Consider the following 25,450-nt stretch of genomic DNA (forward strand, 5'->3'; position numbering starts at 1 on the left):
TATGGTATGAATGAAACCACTCTCGGCAAGGTGTCACATGAAAGGATGCACTTGAGTCCAAGAGCCAACACTGTGCATACATAGAGTGTATCTCTGTCATCTGCAAGGCACTAGAAGAGGTTGCTAGAATATAATAATCATCATCAACATTCTTAGGCTGCATAACATTGATCTCTTCAATTTTAACACTGGACTTTGCAGGTACTATGTTGTGATCAGAAGACTTATCCTGCATTTTGTCTTTCCCCTTATCTTTGCGCCTTTCATTGCACAATTCATGGCATTGTGGCCTAATATGGCCCTTTTTCCCACAATGGTGACAAGTAACATCTGCATTCCTGCCACGGGATTTGCTACATGACTTCCCACAAGACTTGGACTGAGATTTTTGAGGATCCCGTCCATGACTACTACCACTGCCATGCTTTCCATATCCATCATTTCTACCTCTAACTGTCATAGCATGAGACACATGAGAGGCATCCAAATTCTTACGGTTAACCTCTTCCTGCAGAAGAGCACTCTCAACATTTGATAATTTCAAGGTAGCAGTAGAGGCACATAATGCAGTGCGGAATACATCTCATGACTCATTAAGAGTAGCAAGCAAGAAAAGAGGAGTGGCATCCTCTGCAAAAGTGATGTCCTACGAAGTCAAGTTCTTGAGTATAGCATGGAACTGACTCAAGTGAGCAGACATAGTCACATTCTCCTTCATGTGCAGATCCATAAGCTGCTTCAGCCAATACATTTGACTCGCTGGACTTTTCTTGTCATAGAGATTTTTAATCTTTTCCCACAACTGCCATGCACTTTGTTCTTCCTCAAAGACATTATAGTGAGCCTGTTCTGTGAGAGACAATACAATAGTGGACTTGCATAACTCATCAAGCTCAAGCCATTCCTCATCTGCCATAGTTGCAAACGGATGCCCGCTTAACCTCAAAGGTTTGATCTGTGATTTCTGCACCAAAACCTGCCAAATCTGGCTCTTCCAATAAGATTAATTTGTACCATCAAGCTTAGTGATGTTGAAAATAGCATGATCAGTGGACGAACTCGCCATATTGCAGGCTCGAAGACTGTAGACAATTCAAAACTACTTGCTGTTTACTGTAGAAAATGACCAAAAAATCACCAAAATCGAGGAAAAATGGCAAAGAAAGTGGAATCAAAGCTACTGCCCACCAAGTACTAGTGAAAGTACATCATTTCAGAGTATTTCAGCATGAAAATCCATGTTAGTCTATACATATATGCTTGCTGTAATAAATTTCAGATTTAAGTAAAAGAGAGCTAACAGTGCCAAAATTGGATCCCAAGGCAATCAAATACTGCCAAGACCAAAGCCGGTATCATGCGGGCATAGCATAAGCATATGACCGTCGATAAGCATGAATCCAACACCCAAGTATGTCATACAAACATCTGCCAGTGAGTAGGCACACCCCCAGTCAACGAGGCAAAGTGTTCCTGCCACTATCAAAACTTGACATAAGTAGGTGTCAGTTCACAAAGATACGGATCTAAAATTGAGACTCAGCTCATAAGCATATAGTGAACCAAGACATATAATGTATCATCTGAAAGGGTAAGAAATCCCAAAGTCTTAAGTGTCTATAACTGCTCAATAGCATGTAACGGCTCAATACATAAAAGTACCATCTACTCAATGTCTGATAAGCATTCAAGAATGCTCCCACTGGCACAAAAGCCATATGTACGAGCTCAAGAGCTCAAGCAAGGCAAGACACAGTGCCAATGACATAAGTTCAAGACAATACATCAATAGTACATCCCAAACATGTAGGCGGTAGAGCATCCGTATGTAGCATCCATAAGCATGTAAGACATCAAGTACATCCCAAGATACAACTCTAGCAAGCCAATAAATAGCTCAAGTAAGCTCCGAGAATCCAAGGTCAGCTCCAGTAGCAATAGGCTCCGAACAATGTAACTAGTATGTAGTAATGGCATAGGCTAAGCATGTCAAGACCGGTCAGACATAAGCAACACACATGCCATAAGTAAATCCAAGACGGAGCATCCAAATGCTTTGCAAAGAAAGCTCAAGCTCAACCAATGATCCTGAATCAAAACCAAGCTCTATGTCGAGCCCCAAGTGTCAATACATCACCATATATGCCCGAAATGCCCGAAAAGCATAGGCATAAGTATACATGAGTAAAGTGACTTCAGCCCAACTGTGTACAGTAGCAAGTTACTGCTCAAAATTGAGAATTTCAGCACCAAAATCAGCTCCAAATGGTTGCCAAACAATAGGCATACATTCCCCTAACATCCAGGCATCAAACGGGACCAACTAGGCATCAAATGACAATGCCAAACAAGCTGTAGCATCAAATGTTAGTGTAACACTGTCATAAACTACATGTGGACTATTATGATAGTCCCAAAACAGTGTTAAATTAATCCAAATGCTATGCCAACACATCAACCATAAAAAAACCAAGAATCAAAGCATGTTCATATGCCCGAAACGGAGCCTTTCCAAGTGCCAATGGAGGGGGAGAGCTGTTGTTGCTAAAGACACATATGGGAGGGCTGCGTGATTCCACCAACTGTAAATGCTGGTCCTGGGGCTGCAAAAAATGGTGCCCAAGCATGAGAGGTTTGGTTTAAGCCAAGGAAGGCCTCAAACAAGCTCCAGCAAGTCTTGTTCAAAGGCAAGTGAGATATGAAGCAAGGGAGCTTCAATGGTGGCTGCCCCAATCTTGTTTACAGCATGTGAGACTTGAGAACTGAAGTAAACCCTGAAGAAAATGAATCAAATACCTTTGATGTAATGCCCTGAAGGTGTCCAGCAATGCGGGGAAGGTGCTTGGGAAGCCGGGGAGTGACGGGAACTCAAAGGAGTCGGATATGGCTGCCGGGAAGGAGACCCAATGCAAGTAGGGAGTCGATGGGATGCTAAGAATGCCACAAACCAAGCTCAAGAGTCGAGAAGTTGAGCTTTGATACCAGTTGAAAGGGAGAGAAGGATCGAAGCTTGGACTCAAGAGCTATGGCGGGAGAGCAAGAGCAAGAAAGGGAGAGACTAGAAATGGGAACTCCAACCGTCACAATGTGTGACCGGGCCTTCCTTTATTCAAACTGTCACTAAAAGAATAAAGTGACGGTGACTGCGGGCGCCCGCCACCTGCAGTGTGCAGTGGCGGTGATTGTCAGTGTAGTAATACACGGGCGGCTAGGCGGAGGCACCTTTACCCCCAACATCTCGGCCATGTGGGCTATTACATAAGATTCATTGCACACTTTGCAACGAAGGCAGCTCCTCTACATAAACTCCTGAGAAAAGATGCTAAGTTTACATGGATCAATGATTATGATGAGGCATTCAACACCTTGAAGCAATGTTTGATTGAAGCACCTATCTTGTAGCCTCTTGATTGGACGAAGGAGTTCCATGTGCACACTGATGTATCAGTTGAAGGCCTAGGTGCAATCTTATGCCAAAAGGGCCCCTCTAAGTTAGATAAACCAATCTATCATGCGAGCTGGAAAGTAACCCATAGAGAGAGGAACTACACACTGATGGAGCTTGAGAGCCTAGCAATGGTGTTTGTTTTGGTTCCTGACATTATCTGTTGTCAATGCATTTCAAATTCTACGTGGACCATGAAGCCCTGTCCTTCCTAATGAACAAGGCCTATATGAAGGGAAGAATGATGAGATAACTCCTTTTGTTTCAAGAGTTTGACTTTGAAGTGGTTACCAAACCCGGTCGCTCTCATGTCCTAGCTGATCACCTATTGTGAATCCCTCAAAGTGATGATGATGAAGAGCAAGATGATCCAAACCTTCCTGATGCACAAACATAGCCAACCTCCCAGCAACCCAACAGTATCCTGGTATCTCGAGCCATGAGAGGAAGAAGCTATTGTTGGAATCAGTCCCCTATACCCTGTTAGGAGAGCTCTGTACAAGAAAGGCAAGGACAAAGTCTTGCAAAGATGTGTGGTAGGAGAAGAGATTGGAATTATTCTTAAAGCATGCCATGATGAGCTATAAAAAAAAACAATTTCCTCCTCTCCTATTCGTAACCACCTCCCTCTCCCTCCTTCCTCTTCTCTTCTCTTCTTTCACACACTCTCTCTTTCTTCTTCTCTCTCCCCGACCCCCTCTCTCTCTCTCCTCTTTCTCCTCCTCCTCCTCCTCCTCCTCCTTCTTCTTCTCCCGCTTTCTTCCTCTCCCTCTTCTTCTTCTTCTTCTTCGTCTTCTTCTCCTTCTTCTCCCACTTCTTCCATCTCCCTCTTCTTCTTCTTCTTCTTCTTCTTCTTCTTCTTCTTCTTCTTCCTCCTCCTCCTCCTCCTCCTCCTCCTCCTCCTCCTCCTCCTCTTCTTCTTCTTCTTCTTCTTCTTCTTCGTCTTCGTCTTCGTCTTCCTCCTCCTCCTCCTCCTCCTCCTCCTCCTCCTCCTCCTCCTCCTCCTCCTCCTCCTCCTCCTCCTCCTCTCTCGCAGTCACTGCCCACTTTGACGCCGCTGCCCCAAGTACCGCCACCACCACCCTACTCTCACCCCCCTCTAACCCCCATTTCCACCCTTCCCACTCCACCTCGACCCCCTACTAAACCCCCCCCCCTCGATAACACCCCCTACTAAGCCCCCTTCACCCCCATAACACCCACCCTCTCCACACCCCCTACTAAGCCCCCCTTTCCCCTGTAAACCCACCTCCCCCTAATCCCCCCTTTCCACCTTTCCCCCATTAAACTCCATCGACACCCTCCTCTTCCCTAGCCCCCTTTTCCCCACCCTCATTCCTTGCCATCCCCGACGACGCAGTTGTGGGAGTTCGCAAGGTTGTGCACACACGGGCGTCGTTGTGTTGTGTTTGGGAGTTGCTTGCACGTGTTCATACGTGAGGACGCACGTCTAGTCTTCTCTGTGCGATGGTGCGTGCCCATCTCTTCACATGCGGCTGTTCACATGCAACCACGTACCCTCATTTTTTATTATAAAATTATCCAAACCTTAAAAAATACATCACAGTCCTTTTAAAATCCCCAAAAAATCCATAAAAATAAAAAAAACAATTCTCTATCAAATTGGGCATTTCTTAAAATCTTTTTCCAAAATGAAATGATGTTAACTATTTTTTGAAAATTCAAAAACTCAAAAATTACTTTTAAATATATTTTAAAATAAAAAATCATAAAAATAAATAAAAATAAAAATTTAATCCCAAAAAAATATTGGAAAATTTTTGACTCTTTTCTCATGTTGACGAATGATAAAAGGATATTTAATTCCTTAATTCATCACTTAATGATTTTTTAATTCATTGAAAATTATTTCAAATGCCAAAATGCTTGAAAAATTTTCAAAAATATTTAAAAATTTACTGGTAAATTCTAGAAAATTTTGAGCAGGCTTCTTTTTAATATTTTCTATCTTTGAAGCTGTTTCAATTTCAATTTGACCCAAAAAAAAAAACAAAACAAAAAAATCTCAAAAAACTAAACAGATCAAAAATAAAAAACCAAAACAACATAAACTTTCAAACATTCATATTTAAATACATCCACAAAATCCACATAATAATTTCTCACCAACATATTAAAAAAAAAACAAAAACAAACCAATGAATAACTCCCATATGAAAAAAAACCACACATGATTTATCCCCAAGGCCAAATTTTCTTTTTTCGTTTTCCTTTCTTTTCTATTCTTTATTTTTTATTTTCCCCTGTGGTGTTAGTATTGGACACCAAGTTGACTATTCCCTAGTCATCTTCCTATTGTCACTTGTGGATCTTTCTATTTCTTGGCATTGAGTGGACGAAGGACAACAAACCAATGAATAACTCCCACATGAAAAAAAAACCACACATGATTTATACCCAAGGCCAATTTTATTTTTCCATTTTTGTTTCTTTTCTATTCTTTATTTTTTAGTTTCCCTGTCATGTTAGTATTGGTTTTTTTTTTTTGGTATTGGACAAGAGGTTGACTATTCCCTAGTCGCCTTGCTGTTTTCACCCGTGGATCTTTCTATTTTTTGGCATTGAGTGGATGAAGATTTTTGCTTATCACACCTTACAAGTGTCCATATATCATCAAGTTTTTTCTTCTCCTCTTTTCCTTCTTCACATGCATATCAACACACAAAGTAATTGTAAATAAAAAGCACTCGATCCTTGCACCTACACAATTAACACAATGCACCTCCCTAAATTTGTAAATAAAATGAATCGGACCATTAATTATAAAAGAAATCTCTATTGTTGCATACACACTTTAGCACCATAATCCACCTAATTCATCCATAGTGCACACGCACACGTGCTATTCAGGCACCATTAATATTTGTAATTAAAAATAAACCCCCTGAAGTCATGCATGCATGTGCTTTGCACCAAAGATCATGTAATTTCTAAAAATGAATTACACTAGTAGAGACCCTCGTCCAATCAAGTCAACATGAGTGGGAATGGGCTATGCAAATGACTCACCTTGGATTAATAGATTAATTTAATAATCAATCAACCTTAATTGATCATCTAATAAATGAATTTGATAGCAATCACCCACTCACTTCACGGCACATTAGGTATACGCCAATGTTTACAAGGATTGGAATTTCTTTATCAAAGGTGTCGGTCGTATTGGTCTAAGTTATTTTGGTGGTTCAAAACTGTGATTCTATTTTGAGTCTAGTAAGTGTCGAGGATGTGGCGTGCTTGACTTTTTGTTCTTTTGACGTGCTTGATTACGGGGTTTTTGGGTGCTTGATTGTTTGCATAGCATGAAGCTTTCAGTCGCGTGTATAGGTTATGTCGAATTTTTGCCGTAGGATGTGGATTGCTTGGGGAAGTCTGGTCCAATCTTGTCTGTTCTTCTATTTCCGTTCTGATATTTTTCTTAGTGGCAGTCTCTTTGGGGTTTTGCAAGAAATTTTCCATTCTTAGTCTGAATGGCATCTTCCTCTACTCCCCCGATTATGATTCAACATGTGCCATTTTCGGTGCATGACTATTGCCTTCTTTTTTACTTTAACTTCAACAAAATTTATCATTCTCTTCATATTTTTCATAGAATTATTTGACAAAAAAAGAGAAAACAAAAGAAACACCACTTTGAATGGAAAAATATCACATAGTATTCATCGTCATTGTCTTCATAGTTTTCCTTCACAGTCTCTCATAGATAGATACATTGTTTGGCATAGAATTGGCTATGTCTGACTCTCTCTTCCTCTCTCAATCAATAGTACATCATATCCTCACTACAATGCTCAATAATCACTCATAATAATCCTTCTTTGGTCATAGTGCTCCTTCCAAAAGGTGTGTTTGATATGAAAGGTCACTAGAGCCACTACAATGACTTCTCATAGCTCACTACTATTACTTCACCCTAGTCTTCTCTTGAGCCTTCAACAGCTACTTCATCCACTTTCTTGAGCTCTTTTGAACTTACATTCACCTCTTTCCAAGGCTAGAAAACTTTCCCAAAATCACACATACATTTGACATAACACTTACAGAGGCATACAAAACAGAACAGAACAGAACAGAACAGAAACAGACCAGGAACAAAAGCTCTATAGAAGCTCAACAGAGGGTTACAAAAGGTCAACAAAAAGAATTAGAACCTCATAACTCATACTAAAACCATTCCAAACTATCCAAAACCATTCAATGATCTTTCAAAAAATATCAACTTCCATCAATCATTAATCCATGCTTCATACAGAAGAAAATCAGAACAAAACAAAAGCTAAACAGAACCAATCAGAACCTCAATAAAACCTATTAGAACATCACAGAGCCTCATATCTCTATTGAAAATCATCATGAGCTTCCAAAAAATAATCAATATCATCCAAAACACTTTCAAACACTTCAAAAAAAACTAGTCATATGAGGTTCTATGATGTTCTGATAGGCTTTGTTGAGGTTCTAATACCTTTTGTTTAGCTTCTGTTTTGTTTTGTTTTTCTTCTGTATGAAGCATGGATTAATGATTGATGGAAGTTGATATTTTTTGAAGATCATTGAATGGTTTTTGATAGTTTGGAATGGTTTTGGTATGAGTTATGAGATTTTGATGCTTTCAGTTGACCTTATGTAAACCTTCTATTGAGCTTATGTAGAGTCTCTATTCTTGCTCTATTTATATTTTATTCTGTATGCTTCTGTAAGTGTTTTTTGGAATTCATATGTCACTTTGGGAAAGTTTTCTAGCCTTGGAAAGAGGTGAATATAAGTTCAAAAGATCTCAAGGAAGTGGAAGAAGTAGCTACTGAATACTCAAGAGAAGACTAGAGTGAAGTGACAATAGTGAGCTGTGAGAAGTCACTGTGGTGGCTCTCGTGACCTTTCATATCAGACACACCTTTTGGAAGGGGCATCCACAACCAAAAAATGATTATTATGAGTGATTATTGAGCATTGTAGTGAGGAGATGATGTCCAATTGATTGAGAGAGGAAGAGAGAGTCAGAGATAGCCAATTCTATGCCAAAAAATGTATCTATCTATGAGAGACTGTGAGAGAAAACTATGAAGACAATGACGATGAATACTATGTGATATTTTTCCATTCAAAGTGGTGTTTCTTCTGTGTTCTCTTTGTTGGTCAAAGAATTCTATGAGGAATATGAAGAGAATGATGAATTTTGTTGAAGTTAAAGCCATGGGAGAATTGTTTCTATGAAGCTGCGTGAAGATTTCTTGTTAGTGGTGTTCTTTTCCTTGTTGTGGTTCTCTAAAGAATGAAATAAAATCTTGTTGATGTTACAATATATATTTTCTTGCAATAAAAATCCCTTTTCCTTGGTGTCTCTCTTAGGGCTCTAGATTTGACCCTAGTAATCAAAGCTGCCCAGTTTAGCTACTAGGTGGACCTCCTACTCCACAAGAGGTAGCACATTATGCAGGTGTGTGCTTCATATTTCCATGCTCATTTACATAACATATTTGAAAATGACATGCCACTTTACGGTATCTTTCTATTGGTGTAGTGTTAAATTATTTTTCTATGTCACCTATTTATCTTATCTGTCTCTATTGGGCTTTGTCACTCTAGTGATCTAGATAATAAAATAGAGGCTAAAATGATTATCAAACTAGAGTAAGAATGGGAGTCTATGATCCATGAAGATGCCCACTAGGATAATCCTATTATCCAAGATCTTGTCCAAGAATAGGAGGCTACTGTTACATTCCCAAGGATATTGCCACATGGAGCACAAGGAGGCACCCACTAGCAAAAATTAAGAGGCTATTGTTGCATCCCTCAAGGACATTGCTATGGAGTACAAGGAGGCACCCTTTGCCAATGAGGTACATGAGGAGGTTTGCACTAGGAGCATGCTGAGGACACTACTACCAAGGAGTATGAGGCCTCTATGCCCCAATGTAATATCTCCGCACAATAAAAGCTAGTTGGTTGGTTCGTAAGTCAGTTAGTCAATTAATAAGTTAGTAAGATTACTAACTAAAGACTAACTAAGGTAAAAACTAACTAACATTAATTATTGATAATTTTTATTTAATTTAAAATATTTTATTTAGAAAAATCAAGAGTCGTAAATTCGATATTTTTCTCGAATTGGTAAAGACCGTAGCTACCCTTCACGTAAATTACAAGGTGAACGAGACTTATGAGTTATATTAATCACTAAGTTCATGTGTATAGTTTGGAAGGTCCAAAAACATTAGATTTTGGGCAAAGCTAGTATATTTTAGATATTTTAGATATTATCCTAAAAAAAGGATATGGAACTGGATGTCATTTAAAAGAAAAGACAAGTGATATTTTAGTTAGTTTGAAGATTTTAAAAAAAGAAAAATAAAGAAAAGTGACTGGCGAAATCGCGCGCGCCGCGATCGCAGTTTACAAGCAATAGACAGCACTTCGAACAGAGAAAAGAAGAAAGAGTGAGCTGAGAGCTTTCTAACCAAGTGTCAAGTGTCTTGGGGTTTTACCCCCCTTTCGGAGCCAATGGAACGATCAGATTTATGATCTGAGCATCAGATCACTGATCTTTCAAGATCCCCCTCCACAAAGAGCTCCACTTCTCAACCACAAGCCCTCTTCTCTAATTCACTATAAATATGAGGCATGGGAGAGGCATAAGAAGGATAAGGAGACCCCGAGAGGCTGCGAGAGAGAGGTAGAGTGGAGGATACTCCTCCAAGAGATTGTGAGAAAGAGCTTGAAAGAGAGCTTGAGAGAGAGAAAGAGAGAGAGAGAGAGAAGAGTCACCCCGAGAGGCTGCAAGGAAGAGAATTAGCTCAATTCCCTCTATCTCGATCCTCGACTTAACCATCTTCTCTTACGCTCTCCCATCTTGAATCTATTCTACCTCCTTAATCTCTTGAGTCTATTTGCGGACGATGGCCTCCAAGAGAAGAATGTCGCGTGCGGATGACAATCCTGCAACCAGCAACAAGGCTTCGAGCAAAGGCATCATCGTCAATCCAACTGCAGTTCCGGTCGTAAGTAATGTATTTTCAAGTTGATAAATGATTGCTTTGATTCTCGTATGAGATACGTTAAGCCCATACTATTGCACGAGTATAGGTCATGGGAAAGGATAAATTTCATCTCGCTTACTCAGAAGATGGAGTTTGTGAAGTGCATATATCAAGGGAAGATAATTGCACCTAGTTACATATGACTTATTTGCTAGTAGAGCAATTACAAGGAAGAGTCAGTCAAGCGTTATGAATGACATAGTCATCAAAAGAATGACATTAAAGGATTGTGCATACAAGTGCTAGATTAAGGTATAGTCAAGGGTTAGAAATAGCATAATTACTAAAAGAACACGACATTGAGAATCATGAATAGAAAGTACTAGTTTTAAAGTTTAGATACTTCAAAAGTACTTAGCCTAAGAGCCTAGGAGTATAATTACTTGAGATCACCTCACACTTATCTTATCAAGTATTTACGCGATATGCCTATAACATGTTTGATATATGAGGATAATTTTCTAGTTGCCTCATGACTTGACTAAGAGCTAGTACATCATGAATAGTGTTTGAACCCTTAACATATGTGCCCTAGCCGAAGGAAGGAAGTGTTAAGAACATTCTTGCATGGTATTGCTCTTAGATCCCAAGGGGGAGAGCAAATATGCAATGGGAAATATTATTTCATCTACTCTTGCATTGTTTTGGAAAGAATGCAATTGGTTTTGTTGGTTGATCAAACAATATCCTAAATGCTTTTACATTCAACTGGTTGTTAGTTGTTGTTTGGATGATTATTCCAAGTGCTTGTGATTTATGGTAAATGCATGGCAAGGGTCTGTGATGACAAGTTGCCATGGGAATAAAGGAATGTTTTCTGGAAAATGATATTAGGCTGACTGCCTTGTTTGTGCTTGATTCTTAAAGGATTTAATTAAGGAAGGATATATTGTACGGGTGGATCACCTGCATGGTCGCACCGCGTATTAACCCGAAAGGGCACTGCTCGATTCACGGGCCGAAGGTCGAGTGGTGAAAAGGCCAACCACGGGAATGATGTTTCACTCCTAGACAGCTTGTGGGTCAGTTGGAGCTCTGGACACCCCTTGCTAGGTCTAGAATGGAGTTGAAGACCTCCGTGGCCCCCAACATCTGGGCATGTTGGGAGATCCTATTCTAGATAAAGGATTGAGTTTTGGTGCCATGTGAATTGCACCAGTTACTTCTGCAGGGTAGAAGGGATACTTCTGTTGGACAGAAGCGAAACATAATTTCTCCTGTATGGGCGGGAGACAAAGATTAACTTGAAGATAAGTTAAGGAACTTGTTTGATCTTGTTTGTCAATAGATTTCTTTGCTCTGTTTTCATGTTTGTGCTATAATTTACGCGAACAAACCTTGTTCCCTAAAAGGCTTAATTAATGAAGATAATTTTAAGTGTCACACATAAATGTGGTAGGACCTAATTAGAAAACTAAAGCTATTAAGGGAAGTGGGTGGGTGGAACCCCCGACGGGTCCGTCCTATGGCAGGGTGGTCCCAGAGAACTGGGAGGCTTCTCACAAGTTTTTATCGTCATTCGACCTTTAGATATTGTTAGGTTAGAACCCGATTCATGCCGTTTTAGGGGACCGAAATGGGACTATGCCCTATGGGCAGAGAGGTTGAGCAATGCATCCCTCTCGTTTCCCATTCTCTTTGAACCAAGTGCGGCATAGATCTGCTTCAGGTTGGGTATCTCTGTGTAAAGTAGGATGTCCAATACCCGACGCTAGAATGCTAACAGGAGACCTTGACAACTCGGAACCCAAATTTCAGGTCGATCCTAGTGGGTTCGGTCGTGAACGTTCCGTTGCGAGGCGGATTCGGGAAACCCTAGGCGACAAAACTCGGAACATTCCTTGGGAGTGTCGGGCAGCGACGCTTAGATTCGTTTCTCGATAGACCGCTAAAAGAGTGCCTGGAAAGCCGATGGGCGGGCACCCTCACAGTTGGTATCAGAGCAAAATTTTGTAATGATACGTGATTGATTAATGAATGGTTTGTAGACATATCCTAAACAAAATAATCTAAGCAGTATGGCTTGATTGTTAGGCACCTTCTGCACCCACGAATGTTGACATGCAAGAGAAGAAATTCCTTCTCAAGCAAATTAAGGTACCCGAGTTTGATGGAGAAGGGATAGACATTGCAGCAGAGGCAGAGATATGGATTGAGTCGATGGATGTCTATTTCTTTGCTTCGGGAACTGCCTCTACCAATCAAGCAATGATAGCCAAACTTAAGTTAGTTGGCCAGGCTCGATTATGGTGGAAGCAATGGTGCAAAGATGAAGGTGTTTCTGAAGCCCTGCTACTTGGGTTCAGCTGAAAGATGCTGTACGCAGACGATACCTTCCGCCAACCTACCAGACTTTGAAGATGAATGAATTCTTTAAGCTACAACAGCTAGAATTAACTTTGGAAGCTTACTACTCAAGGTTTGTAACCCTACTAAAATACCACCACCTATGGATATTGCGCAGCAAGTATCCAAGTTTTGCCATGGGGCCTAAACACTCCTCTGAACCACCGTCTTGAAGCAATGCGTCCAACAGACTTGCAAGACGCATTACTTCGAGCGAATCCAATCGTCCAAGAATTTAAATCAGAAAATTTTAGTAAAGATGACTCCCGAGATTTGGGTAAGAGATGCCATACATGTGGAGAGATAGGGCACATCCGTAGGAGATGTCCCTACCGTCAATGTTTCCATTGCAATGAGCTAGGACATGTCCAAGTAGACTACCCTGACTTAAGTCCAAAAGATACGGAGTTTACAAGAAAACAAAGTTACACAAGTGCAATCTTCGGATATATAGAGGAATCAGATGAAGACGAATACTTAGAACCTACTACACCACTTTAGGATTATTAGAAATCCTAGAAATTTTGTCGACATGAAATACAACTTGTATTGGAATAAACTTTACTCTTGTAATTACAGTTAACTTGAGTAATATGAGTTGTGTCTATTTTGAGCCTAGAACTTGCAAATGATTAGAGATACTCTGGCAAGGAATGATAGTCATAATGTGCAATGAATTTCTCTTAAGTCATTTCTTCTCAACTAATATATGATTGGGTCTTACCAGAATGTCGAAGCTTGGAGGTATTCTTTAGTATTACAAGCAAAGCCAATTGTCCATGGAGCTCAGTCCCGAACTAAGGGCAGGACAATCTGGAAATGTAGTTTCCAAGATAAAGGACCACTCCAATCTGCTAAAAGAATCCTAGAACACTTTGGTCTAAAGAAGAAAATCTTACTAAGGACAACCAAAAATCTTGTGACCACAAGTGATAAAGCTCCGCACTGTTTCTATTGCAGGGAGTTAGGTCATTTCAAAAGGGAATGTGCAAAGCACCCTAAACACCGATGCTCTGAGTGCCACAACATTGGACATAACTATATCAATTGTCCCAATGCAACTCGAAGAGAACTTGAGCTTACAAGAAATAAGCCATACAAGCTCCAATGATCTAGAATATACCAAGTGCTTAGGAAAAACCTAGAAGATATCCATGAAATGTAACTACAATAAATTTTCTATTGTAACCAAGACTCAAATATATCAAATACCATCGGTTGTTTTTTTCAAAAGACCGTATGTCTGTGAGAGATCAGAGTAGCGCAGCAGAAGCGTGGTGTTCCATAACCCATATATTCCAAGATGATACCCCCTATTTCTCTCCAGATGAGGACATCTTGATTTCTCTAAGGGGAGGATGATGTAATATCTCCGCACAATAAAAGTTAGTTGGTTGGTTCCTAAGTCAGTTAGTCAATTAATAAGTTAGTAAGATTACTAACTAAAGACTAACTAAGGTAAAAACTAACTAACATTAATTATTGATAATTTTTATTTAATTTAAAATATTTTATTTAGAAAAATCAAGAGTCGTAAATTCGATATTTTTCTCGAATTGGTAAAGACCGTAGCTACCCTTCACGTAAATTACAAGGTGAACGAGACTTATGAGTTATATTAATCACTAAGTTCATGTGTATAGTTTGGAAGGTCCAAAAACATTAGATTTTGGGCAAAGCTAGTATATTTTAGATATTTTAGATATTATCCTAAAAAAATGATATGGAACTGGATGTCATTTAAAAGAAAAGACAAGTGATATTTTAGTTAGTTTGAAGATTTTAAAAAAAGAAAAATAAAGAAAAGTGACTGGCGAAATCGTGCGCGCCGCGATCGCAGTTTACAGGCAGTAGACAGCACTTCGAACAGAGAAAAGAAGAAAGAGTGAGCTGAGACTTTTCTAATCAAGTGTCTTGGGGTTTTACCCCCCTTTCGGAGCCAATGGAACGATCAGATTTATGATCTGAGCATCAGATCATTGATCTTTCAAGATCCCCCTCCACAAAGAGCTCCACTTCTCAACCACAAGCCCTCTTCTCTAATTCACTATAAATATGAGGCATGGGAGAGGCATAAGAAGGATAAGGAGACCCCGAGAGGCTGCGAGAGAGAGGTAGAGTGGAGGATACTCCTCCAAGAGATTGTGAGAAAGAGCTTGAAAGAGAGCTTGAGAGAGAGAAAGAGAGAGAGAGAGAGAAGAGTCACCCCGAGAGGCTGCAAGGAAGAGAATTAGCTCAATTCCCTCTATCTCGATCCTCGACTTAACCATCTTCTCTTACGCTCTCCCATCTTGAATCTATTCTACCTCCTTAATCTCTTGAGTCTATTTGCGGACGATGGCCTCCAAGAGAAGAATGTCGCGTGCGGATGACAATCCTGCAACCAGCAACAAGGCTTCGAGCAAAGGCATCATCGTCAATCCAACTGCAGTTCCGGTCGTAAGTAATGTATTTTCAAGTTGATAAATGCTTGCTTTGATTCTCGTATGAGATACGTTAAGTCCATACTATTGCACGAGTATAGGTCATGGGAAAGGATAAATTTCATCTCGCTTACTCAGAAGATGGAGTTTGTGAAGTGCATATATCAAGGGAAGATAATTGCACCTAGTTACATATGACTTATTTGCTAGTAGAGCAATTACAAGGAAGAGTCAGTCAAGCGTTATGAATGACATAGTCATCAAAAGAATGACATTAAAGGATTGTGCATACAAGTGCTAGATTAAGGTATAGTCAAGGGTTAGAAATAACATAATTACTAAAAGAATACGACATTGAGAATCATGAATAGAAAGTACTAGTTTTAAAGTTTAGATACTTCAAAAGTACTTAGCCTAAGAGCCTAGGAGTATAATTACTTGAGATCACCTCACACTTATCTTATCAAGTATTTACACGATATGCCTATAACATGTTTGATATATGAGGATAATTTTCTAGTTGCCTCATGACTTGACTAAGAGCTAGTACATCATGAATAGTGTTTGAACCCTTAACATATGTGCCCTAGCCGAAGGAAGGAAGTGTTAAGAACATTCTTGCATGGTATTGCTCTTAGATCCCAAGGGGGAGAGCAAATATGCAATGGGAAATATTATTTCATCTACTCTTGCATTGTTTTGGAAAGAATGAAATTGGTTTTGTTGGTTGATCAAACAATATCCTAAATGCTTTTACATTCAACTGGTTGTTAGTTGTTGTTTGGATGATTATTCCAAGTGCTTGTGATTTATGGTAAATGCATGGCAAGGGTCTGTGATGACAAGTTGCCATGGGAATAAAGGAATGTTTTCTGGAAAATGATATTAGGCTGACTGCCTTGTTTGTGCTTGATTCTTAAAGGATTTAATTAAGGAAGGATATATTGTACGGGTGGATCACCTCCATGGTCGCACCGCGTATTAACCCGAAAGGGCACTGCTGGATTCATGGGCCGAAGGTCGAGTGGTGAAAAGGCCAACCACGGGAATGATGTTTCACTCCTAGACAGCTTGTGGGTCAGTTGGAGCTCTGGACACCCCTTGCTAGGTTTAGAATGGAGTTGAAGACCTCCGTGGCCCCCAACATCTGGGCATGTTGGGAGATCCTATTCTAGATAAAGGATTGAGTTTTGGTGCCATGTGAATTGGACCAGTTACTTCTGCAGGGCAGAAGGGATACTTCTATTGGACAGAAGCGAAACATAATTTCTCCTGTATGGGCGGGAGACAAAGATTAACTTGAAGATAAGTTAAGAAACTTGTTTGATCTTGTTTGTCAATATATTTCTTTGCTCTGTTTTCGTGTCTGTGCTATAATTTACGCGAACGAACCTTGTTCCCGAAAAGGCTTAATTAATGAAGCTGATTTTAAGTGTCACACATAAATGTGGTAGGACCTAATTAGAAAACTAAAGCTATTAAGGGAAGCGGGTGGGTGGAACCCCCGACGGGTCCGTCCTATGGCAGGGTGGTCCCAGAGAACTGGGAGGTTTCTCACAAGTTTTTATCGTCATTCGACCTTTAGATATTGTTAGGTTAGAACCCGATTCATGCCGTTTTAGGGGACCGGAATGGGACTATGCCCTATGGGCAGAGAGGTTGAGCAACGCATCCCTCTTGTTTCCCATTCTCTTTGAACCAAGTGCGGCATAGATCTGCTTCGGGTTGGGTATCTCTGCGTAAAGTAGGATGTCCAATACCCGATGCTAGAATGCTAACAGGAGACCTTGACAACTAGGAACCCAAATTTCAGGTCGATCCTAGTGGGTTCGGTCGTGAACGTTCCGTTGCGAGGCGGATTCGGGAAACCCTAGGCGACAAAAGTCGGAACATTCCTTGGGAGTGCCGTGCAGCGACGCTTAGATTCGTTTCTCGATAGATTGCTAAAAGAGTGCCTGGAAAGCCGATGGGCGGGCACCTCACACCCAATCCCTGGTGATAATATTAAAATTGTCTAGTTTGTTTCCTCTTGGATTTAGAAAGCAAAAGACTCATTGCCTTCAAAGCTATAGTGTGTTTGATCCTATAAACATGCAAAGTAGATCCTAAAGATCTAAGTGAGCATTTTTGCTATATTGCCCTTTTCCTATGAGTACTCTACATTTTATATCATGCACGTCTTTTGATGTTGAGCAATGAGCAAAGTTGTTTTGTCATATTAAAATCTCTTTGTGAGTATTGTGAAGAGAGTTCATTTGTATGAACATCTAGTTTAAAGTGGGTATTCTAACTCTTTCATTTATCTAGTATCTTTTGTATATCCAACTAATAAAAATGAAATTTGTATTTGGGTGAATTCTCAATACAGGTTGCTATGAGATGTTTTCTTAACACTGATGTTAATGGAGTTATGGTGAAAATGTGGTACTACTAGGCTCCACCCCACATGCATCAAGATGGTGGAATGCTCCACAAAGTCAGCAAGCATGTTGTGTTGCAAAGGCTTGGACTAGTCCAGTTTCTTGTTTATTCAGACACCCATTATGATGTCGAGATCTAGAGCAACATGACCCCTAGGAATCTATTGTCGATTGTTGAGTTAATATAGAAGCAACTGGAAATAGTTGGTTTAGATCTCCTCTCAAATTCAAGTTATCACAAGATGATTGTGTGCTATAGCCATGCATCTACCACCTAGAGAAAATGAACTAGATATTGCTTCTAAAGATATTCTCCACGCTTTGGAATAAGGGTATTTAAGTGGAAACTCATCATATAGTGCTTGTGGATGACACATCATCTAAGGCATGCCTAAATCCGATGGCAATAACTTGTTGTGTTAGCATATATCATGGTCATTCTATCAACGTAGAGTTGGTGGAGACACTCTTGCCATACTTGCATAGGCTATATAGATTAAAAGACACTATCTCACAATTCATGTATATATGTTCTTATGAAGCTTTTATTATTGAGACAATTTCTTTGAGAAATTGAAAAGACCTCCTCCACGAAATATTGGATGCAATTCAAAATAACTTTGTTAATGTTGAGAAAATCCAATGTGATGTGGATCTCATTAAAGCTAATACAATACCAAGGGAGTAGGTAGTAGTGAATTAGAGAATTTGGATCATTCCACCTTATCTCACTAAGTCCATTAGATCATTGTCTCCCTCTTCCATACATGGATGTGCTAGTGACTACTACAAATTAGCTTCAAACATTACCATGTATGTAACAATACCATTTGTATAATGATGTACAAACATTATATACAAAGTTCTATTGATAAAAATTCAGATATGTTTGTATATCTTTGGTAATCAAAGTGATCATTTTACTTCTTCTTTAATCTATGGACTAATAGTCGTGGAATTTTTGTAACTTTAGGTAAAAAATGATATTTTATTATGATAGTTATAATACATAACATAAAGTATGTGTAGTGCTTTAATCCAAACAACTTATGATCTATATTATAATGGAGAGTAACAACTCCATTGATCCAATTATTTGGTGCTATTTTGTGTCTTCATTTAGGAAAGTCATTGAATTTAAACTGCTTCTCACCTCCATGTTTAATTTCAATTTATGTTGGTACTATTTTAGTTTGCATTAGTACTATTTATGTAGCCACTGCATTTCTAGTAGGTAGACCTAGTGTTCAGGAAAATTATTTTTAAGGAACATATGCCATTCCTATTGGCTTACAATTCAGAGGATTATGGACATGAAAAGGCCATGACATGTAATGGTTTATGCCCTCTGTATGTAGAACACAGTTAGAAACTATCACTCACATTTTCTTACATTGTAGGTTTAATGGGAAGGCTCTACAATTTCTACAAGTTGTTAGCTAAAAATTCCATCCCCTAGACATCATGGAAATAAATTTTGGGGAAACGAGTGGCATCCCTACTCCCATTTGGTTAATATTCCTATGGAAAATTTGGTGCCAACAAAATGACACTATGTTTTGAATCTACTTTAGCAAATCAAAAAATTTAGATATATATTTTTTACAATTTACATTGATGCAAATATTTACTTTACAAGCTAAAATCCTTCTAGGTTGAAGTCTAATAGGAATTTCTAAAGTCTAACTACTTGTGCATGATAAGCTAAGACACCAATTTCTTGAACACTTATTTATTACTAAAAACTAAGTATCAATATCTTTGCCTAAGGATAAAAAATATAAGATTAAAGTGAAGAAAATATTTGTATTCATGTTTCAAGACAATGGATAATGGGGCTTGAGACAAGTTCTACAAGAACCTATTTGAGGGGGAATAAACTCTTTGACTGGTCATTATGTATAGAAAATGTGACTTGTGGGAAATACCATAGGCATGTGTCATGAAAGAGCTAATCATAAAAAAGCCATTTATAAATAGAGGGACGCATCTTCAATGACATTGACATTGGTTTGGGGTTGTTGATAGTTCACGTGTGGGTTCTTTGGTGGTTGAGAACCAACAAGAAATTTTCTTTAAAAACTCCAATTTTAATATATCTCTAACTTACGAAATCTAACTTTATTATTTTACTATTTTTCTAGTGTATTGTTTTAGCATTAAGACTACCTTAGTATAGCTTTGTTCGTGTTCAATAAAATTAAAAATATTTTACCATAAATTTATTATTTAGAACTATAAAAGTTGGCATAATCTATTTATTGTCAAGTGTTATTTAGTATTATAAGTCTTTTATGAAACACATACCCACTATTGTTCTATCTGCCTAATGATTGGGCAAGTTGGAGAAGGACACTAGTCTCTTATTACCGAATTTAAAGAGTCCTCAACACTCTTTCATCAAGATCAATTAAACTTCATCCTCGGTTGTTCTTGCATTTGGTTCTCATTCATGATTTAGTGGGTCCTCTGCCTTGTCTTTTCCTTTTCCCTTCCTGTCTTCGAGCGATCCTTCATCTTGCTAAATACACTCTCTTCCTCTATTTTGACCTGCCAACACAACTATAAATTGAGTCTCAAAATAAACGAAAAGAAGAAAACGTAGTTACACATAATGTTTTCTTTGAAATAATGATGGAGATAAGTTGGCCTACAATAGGAGTAGCTTGATTCTTTAAGAATATTGTTTCTTCCTCATTATGATTTGTTCCAGTCTTTAAGCTCTATCCATTTTGATAGCTTCATGGAGGAGAAAGGTAGCCATTTTCCTCAATTGGTTGGCATGCAATAGTGTTCATGAAAAATCAAGTTGTATGTAAAATAAATTGTAAAATTTGAAAATAAGGTTTAAAGCCATGGACTTGACAAAAAAATTTGTACTAAATTTTATAAGTATATTTAGTATGATATAAAAACCTCATTAAAATTTTTTTGTAAGCACTGGACTACATGCTCCTTATTATTAGGGCCATCAATTTTCTTCTTGCATTGTCTTCTCCTTTTATGGCTTCCCTTGAAAAGGCATGCAAGCCTTTTTTAGCCCTCTTTTCATGTGTCAAATCACCATTGTGTTCCTCCATTATGAGACTAGGGGGAACCTTCCTCATAGAGGTCGACAGATGAAGAGGTTGAGTACTGACCTTCACCTCACTATTTTACTATACATGTACCTTCTCTTGGCTATTTTGTTTGGAAACTTGGTAGGTTGGGCTCATTTCAGAGGGTTTCTTGGCTAGTGAAAAAGTGAGATTTTTAAAATAGGCTGTGGGGCTTTGTAAGTTGTTAGTTATTGACCTCTTAGGCCGATGTCACGTGCTAACCAAACATGTTATCATATACCTGATCATTGACTAGACCTAAGATTAAAGTCTAATAACCAACAATATATATCCTTTGTATGATCGGCCCTAGTAGGGTTGACTTGATTGCTCCAATCATATCCAATTGTGGCTGTCATATAACTATTAGCTATACTATCCTATGACTGAGAATCAAACAACTTGACTTACAAGGCTTTCCTCATTTTTCTTGAGTCTCAACTAAAGGTTCAATCATCACTTTTATAATTTTTATACTTTTGCTGAAAATTTTGGAATTCATCATTATATGTATATTTTGTTGAAGATAGGACTTTTGGAGCCATTTATAGCTCAACCTATCTACATTAGGTCTCACCTATATATATATAGTGATCAATATGATATAGTCATTGGGAGTGTATATGGTGTGTCTCTTCTCTCTCTATCATGTCTCTACATATCTTCTCTCTCTACATTTCAATATGATATCAGAGCTATCATGACTGACTACAACCAATTCCTTGAAGAAGACAATTAGGAAGCATACCTTTGTAATATATCTTCTATTCTTGATTCATGTTCTTTTTATGCTTGAATTTGATGTATTGTGTACCTTATGAGCATCTTATATTATGAATTTTAAGCATAGAAGAAGTTCACTTTATCATCATTGATCATCATTTAGATTGTAGATATGTTTAATTGTAGATATTCCTTGCATGGACACCCTTAAAGTTTCTATTTGGGAAAGTCTTAAGGAAATGCCTTTCTTAAGAAAACTAGTTTTTGTAATATGCTAGGACTCACAAGATTTCTTTCTATCCGATCCATGCTCAATTTGGAGTTCTATGTCAAAAGTTATATTAGTTTAGTTAAATGGGACTTGAAATAGGGACAAAAACAAGATAATAGCTTTTTGTGTATACTTCTATGATATAGGTTTTGTCACAATTACTCACTCTTGCAGTTTTGTGCTTTTGCCAAAATTAGCCAGATCATCATCTATTCTTGGCCAAAAAGTAAATGGATAACGTTTTGAGTGTTATTCAAATTTCTCGTCTATGTTGGATTGATTTCTTCTCTCATATATTTTATCTATTTTGGGTGACTTTATTCTTGCCCACATTTCGTCTATCTTGGGTCTCTTTCTTTTGGAGTATGCTTTTTGAACTAAACATATTTCCTTACAACATAGCATGAAGACCTAGTTTTGGATAAGTTGGTCAAAGTTATGCTAGAGTTGCAATTGAAGTTCTCAAGACTTAAAGAAAAAGGATAACCCTATGAGAAAATACCTCAAACTCATGGTGCTTCTATTTTGAGATACATATGGTGTGATAGTATTGATCACTTTTGAAAGGATTGTGATTCATTCAAAGATGCACTAGCTAAAGATGTTGTTTTCCTTAAAGATGGTAAAATTCATTTGTGGGAGATAGTTTTACCTCTTAGTACAAACCTTGGAAAATGTGGTATAAGAAAACTTCTGGATGATATGTTAGCTAGACATGCTTTAGCCATCATGGAAGCTACTACATATGGTTTGCAAGTGGAACATGTATCAAAGAAAGAGGCTGAAATGAAGGAGAAGTCTGAACAAGTTAATGAGCTTTGTTCTTATGCATTAAAAAAAGTAGAAGCAGAAAAGGTTTCTAGGGATGCTTGGATCCAAATTGGCAATTGTATTCAATAAACAATAGGTTCGGATGATCGTGTAAACACTATATAAGGGAACTTTGTAATTTCCATTCATTTTAGGAACCCCCAATACCTTTATTATTCGACCACATAGTCAAATATTGTTTTCTTACTTAAAGGTGGAGTCTACCCTAAATACTATATAAGCTACCTTTCCAAATCCCACTTTCAAATATGGATCAAGATTTAGCAATGTGGTCAAATATTTATCACTTATTTGATATTGGGACTTGGGAAATTCCCAAAATCTCTAATATGGTGTTTATAGATTCTTTATTAGTGTAAGCATACATTTCTAGGAGCCACAACAATGAAGATATTATTGAAGAAAAGCACAAATGAGAAGAAGGCAATGAAGGTACATCAAAGAGGGCAATAATGGGAAGTAGAAGGAAGGAGACAGAGTTAACTCGTGATACAACTCACATGATATTTCTCCACCTCAAGTATCTATGGACGATGCACCAAGGGAGAAAAAGCATGAGCAAAGAAAAGGTAAATCTAAAACTCAAGCTTACAAATTGCAATTTGACATTGAATTGGCAAGAGATGTGAAGAAAGTGTTGGAAGAAAGAATTCTCAATAGTAAGGTGGGGTTTACTTTGGGAGAGATACTTGGAATCTAAACATGAGTTTCATGAGGAGATAATTGATATCATCAAGAGAAAGTAACAAGTTTTGGGAGATCCTGCCAATCCTCACTTAGAAGGAGATAGAGAGACCGTAAAGTCCCAAGGGATACAAGGTATACATGAGGTACGCGGGGCACATGCGCATGAAGATGAAGATGCAAGAAGCATGGTGGATTATAGTCAATTTTTGAGATAGATAAAGCAAGTTCTATTTGACTATGATGAGAAATCTAAAATCTTTCATAGAAGCCATTATTCAAGGAATCATTGGGCTAAGGCTATGACGAAGACTCTAGTTAAGTTTGATGACCTTGATGAGCCATGTGTTGCACTCATATATCATGGTTCAACAATTAACCTTAATTCAAAGAGTCTCTACTCCAAAGTAAGGTGTCCGATAGATACAAATCATGGGTGGAGAATTCGAGCTACGAATAACTCATCAGGGGATTTGTATGGTGCTTGTCCTACTGTGAAAGTGACTATTGGAGATGTTTGAGATCAATAGAATTTCTTTGTACAGGATATGTCTTTTTACCCTTTGATTCTTGGACAAGCATATATTATTGCAATCTATATGGAGACTAAGGTGATGGATGATGGTACTGCTTATGCTAGAATAAGAAATCGTGATAGGCAGTGTGTTGTTCAACTCTTGACCGTATGTGTGGATCATGAGAGGAATTGAGAAAGCCTTTATGAGCATCCTTTACCAAAGATTACCAACCAAGGAGTTCAAAGAGCGCAAGATATGATGGGTTTTCTATGTGTACCATTGTATAGTGGGACTGTGATGGTACAAAAAGAAAAATATTCTCACCTAATTTAGGAGGTAAGAAAGCTTTTTCTACAAAGTTCATAGGGCTAACAACAAAAGGTTTCGTATGTTTTAGAAAGTTTCAATACTTGCAAAGGAAGAAATGACAACATGTTGGTAATATTCAAAAGAGCTTAAAGGAAAGTGTGTGATTGAAGATGATGAAGGAATTTCTGGAGTTTTTGAAGAAGTTTCTTTTGTTGATACCATCAGAGAGCTTGTAGCCATACTTGATTGAAATATAAAGGAAGATAATGAAGTTGTCAAAGTATATTCAGTGGACATATACAAAGTGATTGAAGGCTTCAAAGAAGACATGTGTTCCAAATAAAATGAAGGACCATAAGTGCATGCCGAGACCAAGTACAAAACTATCGCTAAAAATGTAAAATCTATTGCTCAAACTTTACCTTCTAATAGCAAAAAAAAGATGAATCAAGTCTCTCGACAACCAAACCTACGAGATCCAAAAATAATTGGACATACATTTACACCAGAGACTTTAAAGGAATTGAAGATTGGATGTGAGGGATTTCTAACACTAGAGGAGAAAAAGTGCTTCCAAGAGATGATATCAAAACATAGTAAGGTCTTTGCTTTTCAACTACATGAAATTGGATGTGTGGATCCTAGTGTTGTTGCTCCAATGGTTATTTTCACTGTGCCCCATATGCCTTGGAACTTGAGACCTATTCTTGTTCCTAAGGCTCACTTAACAAATTTGATTAAGTTATTGAATTAAAAGATCAGGATGGGTATTTTGGAGCCCTCTTGTGCTCCGTATTCAAAGAGGTGGTTCATCATGCCAAAGAAGAATGGAGCTTTGAGATTTATACAAGATATGCAATCAATGAACAAAGTGACTATCAAGAATGTTGCTACATGTCCAATTGTGGATGAATTTGCAGAAACTTTTGCACAAAGGGCAATTTATTATATGTAAAATCTCTACTCTGGATATGATAAATTTCAATTGGATGTGGATAGCACGAATTTAACTACTATGAGGACATACATGGGTTTAGTAAGGATGTGTATCTTACCTTAGGGAGCAACAAACTCAGTTGCACATATGATGAACAAGATGAACAAAGTCCTTTGTGACTTAATACCATAGGTCACTATGACTTTTATTGATGATGTACTTACAAAAGGGTGCAAAGAAGAGGTTAAGGGCAGGATAGTGTATTCGAGGGGGTGTCTCAAGTTTGTTACAAATTATATTTCTTATTGTGAGAAGATCTTATCCAAGTTAGAAGATAGGTAAATCTTACTCTTTCTGGGTCAACATTAGTTTTTGGAGTCAAGG

At 38.2% G+C, this 25,450-nt stretch overlaps 1 pseudogene; it reads left to right on the forward strand.

The window, feature by feature from the left end:
• Positions 1–25,084, forward strand: part of LOC148040602 (uncharacterized) — a 62,503-nt pseudogene extending 37,419 nt beyond the window's left edge.
• The last annotated feature ends 366 nt before the right edge of the window (positions 25,085–25,450 follow it).

Source organism: Lygodium microphyllum, chromosome 2 (assembly GCF_053477565.2).
Source record: "Lygodium microphyllum isolate KBCC chromosome 2, Lygodium_microphyllum_v1.1.10, whole genome shotgun sequence".
Classification (NCBI taxonomy): domain Eukaryota; kingdom Viridiplantae; phylum Streptophyta; class Polypodiopsida; order Schizaeales; family Lygodiaceae; genus Lygodium; species Lygodium microphyllum.